This window comes from Papilio xuthus, unplaced genomic scaffold, assembly GCF_000836235.2.
Source record: "Papilio xuthus unplaced genomic scaffold, Pxut_1.1 DF828258.1, whole genome shotgun sequence".
Lineage (NCBI taxonomy): Eukaryota > Metazoa > Arthropoda > Insecta > Lepidoptera > Papilionidae > Papilio > Papilio xuthus.
Genome location: NW_013530391.1, coordinates 962,718 through 970,262, shown reverse-complemented (window position 1 = coordinate 970,262; position 7,545 = coordinate 962,718).

Sequence of the window (7,545 nt, the reverse complement as noted above, 5' to 3'; positions counted from 1 at the left end):
TCGCAGGCGACAGCTAGTTCAGAATGAAATACTGATTAATTTTTCACTCTACTAAATTAAAGTTTGTTGTATACTACTAAAAAAGTGTTTTTAGAAACAATTTTGAATAATAAGCTCTTTTATAAGAGGATTAAAGTTAAACCAAAAATAAAATGTATTTTCGTGCTTTAACTTGCAAAGAATATAAATTTAACTGAACATATGGATATCTTTTTTTCACATTTCACGTATTAGTAAAACTAATAATAAAAAAAAAGTAATTAACTAAAACATTTCAAAAATATAAAATGGATTTGTTTTTTTTTTAATAAAAATCAGATAATACGGAAATACAAATAGAGTTTAGATATGGTAAAGGAGCTAGCAACTTTTTTAAAGTAAGAATTTCAGCTAATTTTGTGAGGAGCGTCGGTGGCTCAGTGGTCAAGCACTTGACTTGCAATCTGCAGGTCCTGGGTTCGAATCCCGCCATGTACTAATGTGTTTTTCGGTTTCCGATTTACATATGTACATTTATCTGACGTTTTTACGGTGAAGGAAAACATCGTGATGCAAAGATCTGTGTGAAGTCAACCAACCCGCACTTGGCCAGCGTAGTTGACTATGGTCTAATCACCCTTAACTAGGGAAGGCTCCGAGCCTCGGTGGGGACGTATAGTGAGCTGATGATGATGATGATTTTATGATATGTCGTCCTTCTTGCATAATAGATGTTTTAGCAAAACTGGGCAATAACCTTGCTTTTTGGCAATTCTATTCATTCTGAAGTTACTTGAATCTCATCGTCCTTCAAAATTGAAGACTAATCTAAATCTTTCCAAATTAGATAAATGGCATTACTTTCGAAGTGGGTCCAATCTTAAAATGGAAATAATTTAAAAAGTTGCTCAATTTAGACTTGAAAGTATTACCGCACAAGTTCCTTGTGAAATAACTTTGGCAATCATTAATCGTTTAATTTTGCAATTTGAAACAAATCTCGATGAAACCGCAAGTCAGCTGTTACCGTTTTTAATAAGCGGTTACATGAAATAAAAATTATTTTACAACGAAACGCGTCTTGCCGTTTTAATTAATGACGTCTCGTTTATCCGCACATTAGTTTATTTCAAACTAGCTTTCGTCCGCGATTCCGTCCTAGAGTTATCTTCAAACACCCATCCATCCATCCACATCACATCCATCTAAACATTTATAATATTAGTAAATTGAATAAAAAGCATAAATAGCTTCAGGGTATAAATTCTAAAAAAAAATAATAAATAAATCGTATCCTATGTCCGTCAACTGGCTCTAAGCTACCACTCCACCAATTTTAAAACATATCGGTAAAGCCGTTCTAGAGTTATAAATAGTATAATTAACACGACTTTCTTTTATATATATATATATATATATATAGATTTATTTAAGCAGCATAAATATATTGAGAAGTAAATCAAAGGTCAGTGAGTCGAATTTAATAAATAATATTTCATTTATAATACTTAGTCTGTTTGTATTAGAAATAATTTTAATGTAAATTGATTTCTATTTAAATGAACGGTTCGACATCTACTTTATATTCACTAGCCGTTTCTAGATAAATTTATAGGAAAAGTTTTTGAGATATTTTGCCCGAAATATTACAAAATCATATTCAAATTCATCCCTTCCTTACAGTTATGCTACTGAATACATTATAATGAAAAAAAAAACTATCGACAGAAACATTGAAAATAATATAAGTAAACTATTCGGTTCTCTCTTTTTAAACTTTCAATCACTTTTATCTCTATTATTAAGTTTATTTTGAAATAGATACATTACATATTAAAACTTATAAACTTTTAAAATCTTAATTTCCAATTAAAAATGAAACATTACGATTATTACATTTATATATTTTTATGAGTTTTTATTATTTCTGTTGGTTTTTCTTTCAACAGACGAAACCGTCATCCACAGAACCAATCAATGGAAAACAATTCCACACTGTGTATTCCAAAAATGATTGAAAAGCATTTTTCACAACAGAGCCGGAACAGGAAATTGAAAACAAAGATAGAAGCCGCATGAAACTAATATTCAACTTTTTGTGTGTAACCAACGGATGTGGATGTATTCTATTTTGAGTTTATTTTTATAATTTATGTTAGCAAAAGAACGAGTAGCCACCTTCATGAGTCAAAATAGTAAGGCAACCGCTGCCCGTGGACGTTCGCATTTGCAGATGAGTACCTTTAATTGACAGAGGATAGAACACACAGATTTCTTTTCCCTCTCCCTCTTCCCATACATTCCTTTCAAGAAAAGGCTGGAAAGGAAAAGCGGACTAAAATTAGGTCTTCGATAACACGGTATTGCTTCCACTTAAAGCCTGTTTGTGTGGTCGTCTTATTCCATCCTTCGAACCGACTAAGTCATGATTCGTCGTTACTACATGTTTTTATTGATGACTCTACCACTTAACTACATCTTGATGTAGTACTCGCAACTAAAACTAAGAATGCTTTTAGATTAAGGGACCAATTTCGATCAACTACTTAAGTAGGAAATAGTTGAGTAGTTGGTAGTACTTGTTCAAGTAGTTGATCAAATAGTAGTTGGTCGAGTAAGAAATAATTACGCTGATAGGTATTAGGCACCACTTATAAAATCGTTATTTTCATCTCGCGATTATTATTTCTTAAGACATTTTAGAATAAAATTTTGTTCCTTTTATTTTTAAAGCAGTCGAATAGTTCATCATCATCATCAGCTCATTATACGTCCCCACCGAGGGGCTCGGAGCCTAAGTTAGGGGTGATTAGGCCATAGTCAACCACGCTGGCCCAATGCGGGTTGGTTGACGTCACACATATCTTTGAATTTCTTCTCAGATATGTGCAGCTTCTTGTCACTATGTCTTCCTTCACTATAAGATCGGTGGATACATATGTATAAAAACACATTGGTACATGGCGGAATTCGAACCCAGGACCTGCAGATTACAAGTCAAGTGCTTAAACCACTGAGCCACAGACGCTCTCGTCGATGTCGAATAGACGAATAATTAATAATGAAAAATCCCTTAAAACATAACGTTTGCATGGATACAGTCTAAATATCTGTTTTTAAAATCTAAACGTCCACATGCCTCGAACTTTGTTTTATGTGTATTGTATTCAGCACACGTGCCGTATTCAAGATTTATGAATTTAAATGTGGTTTATCGGATAACGTGATCGCTAAAAGAGGATAACTCACGTTCACCTACGTATTAAGACAAACATTGTATTATACTCAATAAGTAGTGTTAAAAAAATACTTTGTTCAACACAGAAGATAGATAGATAGATTTTGATTAAGGGAATATGAGTAAGAAGGGAGTGAAATCAGATGTGACGGGTGATAAGTATGGATGGAAGAGTACATACTGTACCGTTCATCTGTAGGAGAGATGGCAGGTAGATGAACTATAATAGCTATAATAAGCAATTAGCAACGTTTACAAATATCAAAGAGATAACCTTACAAATCATTATGTTGAAAAGGGCTCGTTAGTAGATCTCAAATTTAATTTAGGTAAGCCGGAACAAATTATGATCTTCAAAATATTGTATACCAATATTCCGTACTAGCTATAGCCTGCAACTTGATGGATGCATTGGAAGGGAAAATGTTTTCTTTCTGTGTCTTTTCCTTATTAAAAGTAGGCAACGCATATGCAATCGCGTGTGTCTATGGGCAACGGTCGCTTCGCTATTTCAACGATTTCAGGTTGCCGCTCGCTCGTTTGCCACTTTTTGATATTAAAAAAAATAATAATATAGGAAGGGAATGAAAACGACGATGACATATTCAATAAGAAGAATGATTTGTAATTTTACATAAACACTTTTCAAATTAAAGGATAGCGAAATAACATTGCCACTTATTTTTCTTAGAAGTATTGTACTGATTAACGAAATGTGTAAAATAGTTAATCTAATACTAAAGTACGTGTAATTATTGGAATTATTTTTTTCTATCGTGTAGGGCGATAAGCATTTATGTTGGTGTACAACATAACAGAACAATTAACATAATTGGTACGCCCTGAGCCTCGCACCAACAAATTGCACGCCACTTCGCTGGGCTCACGCCAAATTGCTGTATTAACATAATTTACATATTTTAAACGGAAACAAACTAGCTAGTCACGGCGGCTTTAACTATTGGATGCAAGGCAAGACCTTTCATATTATCGATAAACTTTATTTGTTATTTTATATTCTTTTAAATATTTCTTTGATAAATTTTGAAAATTGTCAAAGAATAAAGCAGGAGTATTTAACAAAATATACTTGCTATTTGGCGTTTGTGGTCTTGGTTAATAAGGTAAGGTTATTTAGATGTTGGTGTGTTCGTTTTTGTAGTGTTAATTTTTTTAAAGAAGAAACCAAGAACATAGAAGGAGTATTTACCAAAAAAAGATTTGCTTATTGGAATTTATGGTTATGGTTAATATCGTAAGATTATTTAGATTTTTTTTTATATCACAAGGTGGCAAACGAGCGAGCGGCCACCTGATATCGCTGAAATAGCGAAATGACTGTTGCCCATAGACATACGCAATTGCATATGCGTTGCCTACCTTTAATCGACGGAGGAGAGGATGCACAGAAAGAAAATATTTTCCCTTTCCATGCATCCTCTCATCCGGAAAGTCCACTTCCACTTCCCATCCTTTCCTTATAGGAAAAAGGGTGGCAAGGGAAAGAGGACTAATTTTGGCCTCCGGGACGCACACTCATCAGACGAAACGCGGAATTACTTCCACTTGACGCCTGTCTTCTGTATGGTCGTGGTATTTCACCGGGCGAGCCGGGCCAATTCCTGCGAAGATGTTAAAGCGGGCTCTACCACTGTTAGTTAGTAGTAGTAGTTAGATTAATGTGGTGTTCGTTTTTTTGTTTTATTTTGAAAGAAGTAAGAAGTATAGTAAACTGACTAACCTTACAACTTGTTCGTTTTCTTTTCACAGCGAAACTTTTAACTATTTTCTTGTTTAAAAGACTTGCACTATATTTGTACATAAAAGCAGAATTTTAATTTAAAGTTCAAATTAGTTCGCGTTAAACAAGAATGTAACACTATTTTACAACTCACTCAAACTTTGAAATTAACTCGTTTAACTTGTTGAATAAATCGTCCCAGACGTCATAACAGACATGAAAAACATGTCAAAATAATAAAAGTTGAATTTACAAATTATCTATCTCATTATAAAATCTTTAAATTAAGTTAACTGCTTTATTATTTCAAGTAGTTTCAGTGTTTTCTTTAAAACATTCTTGAATAGATTTATAACTGGAGATAACTAAACTCTGTAATTCAAGAATTTGAGAGCGTTACCATTGAAATATACTATAGAAATACCAGTAAATAAGTGGAAAAGGAAAAGATACAAGGGACCTTGCCACATTGCCCTTCGGCCATTTTCTGTGGACTTCAATAATTTTGTACAGAACATCGATCTAATCGTAGAAACCAAAATTTTTAGTTTGGTCTTTAGTTTATTATTTTGTTAAAGTAACAAAAGCAAAAACGTGTCTAAAGGAACATCTTATATCACTATAAGTTATTATTTTTATTTAAAATGTACAAGTTATATTATATATATATATATATATATATATAAACATTATATGTATGCATGTATTTACCTATGTTGTATGTATTTATGTATTTATCTTAAATTTAATAAATATATTTTATGCATAAATTCATACATATATTATAAATTTGTGCGTTTATATTTATTGAATATAAGATTCAAATAGTTAAGTTTAGTAGTACGTAAGAATTTATATAGTTATGTCTACATGTACACATACTGTTATTACCCACTATACATCCTCTCTGTATCGCAAGGTTAGCTGTAAGAGAACTCTTTTAGAGTTAATCTCACCTGTACATCACTGTATTTCTATGTAATGTTACACTATGTACATTAAACTGTGTACAAAGCTTAAAATAAATAAAATAAATGAAAACAGCAATTAAAATTAATGAAGATATTTTAGAGAGATCGAAACAATTATTTTGTAATCCCAATAAACTGGATATTATACAATCATTTTTGAATAATTTAACAAACTTTGTAGTCAACGTCTGTCGATTAAATTCATATTAGTATAATTATATCAATAATTGGATTAAAGAATATCAAAAAACATTCCGTTATTCATTACAAAACGATATTCCGTATAAGATGTACAAAATGTATAAGAAAAATTCAAATAAAGTGACACCTATTGATAATTCAGCTAAATTTAATAATTACACAAATATCAATATCGCAGATAGATTAAAATATGTTATACATATGGAAATTTTAATAGGAATTAATCGTATTTATTTGCTTAATTGTAGCAAAGCTAAGTATTGGTTAACTCAGTTAATTGTTCCGTGTTTATTAGCTCTAATTATTTATTTGATGATCGGTGATACATTCCGACGCTTGACATTCGCCGTTTTAAGAAATACGTTTTGCTTCGAAGTAATATCTTTAATGTTCAGTGGATCTTACTTTCAACGGAGTAAATTACGTGATTATTTCCGTAAAATGAGTGAATTTGATCAGCAACTGAATATAAATACGAATAAAATTTCTCCACGACCTGTGTTATGTTTTATATGGACAGTTGGTGCTTTTATTATCGTGGCATGTGAATACGTGTTTATACTTCGATATTTTGATTCTCATTTGGCTTTGATTATTGTTTATTTAGGTATTTTAGCTCATGAGTGGGAAATATTATTTTATTGCAACTTATTAGAGTCTGTACTCGTGAGAATTTGTATACTTAAACAGCAAGTAGAGAAGATGTTTTGTGGTAAAGAAAATATAAGAATAAATATGAATAGAAAAAAAATAAAGATAAATGATAAAGCAATGAATATCAGTGTATTACACAACAGTTATGAATTATTGCAAGAAATTTCAGATGACTTAAATTCCAGTATGAGTTTTCCTGTACGTAGGACTATCATGTTATTGCGATCGCGTTGTAATTTAATGACTAATATCATCGTGGTTAATTACAGATGATCGTAATGTTTATATCTTCTGGAATAGTGACAATAGTGTTACTAAATTTCGTGTTTAAAAGTTTCCAATTAAATGCCAATACAATGGTAATATTTTAAATAATTAATACTACACTTTTTATTATAAACTAGTTACCGCCCGCGACTCCGTCCGCGTGGTTATATAAAATAACTTAATTAGTGTAGCCTATGTGTTCTTTCAGACTACGTTCTATGAGTATGCCAAATTTAATCGAGATCCTTTCAGCCGTTCTAGTGATATCTTCAAACACCCATCGATCAATCCACATCACATCCAACTACACATTCGCATTTATAATATTAGTAAGTTAATTAAAAACCAGCTCTTTAAGGCATAAATTCGAAAAAAAAGGAATAAATAGTATCCTATGTCCGTCTCCTGCCTCTAAGCTACCTCCTCACCAATTTTTAGCCATATCGGTAAAGCCGTTCTTGAGTTATAAATAGTGTAACTAACACGACTTTCTT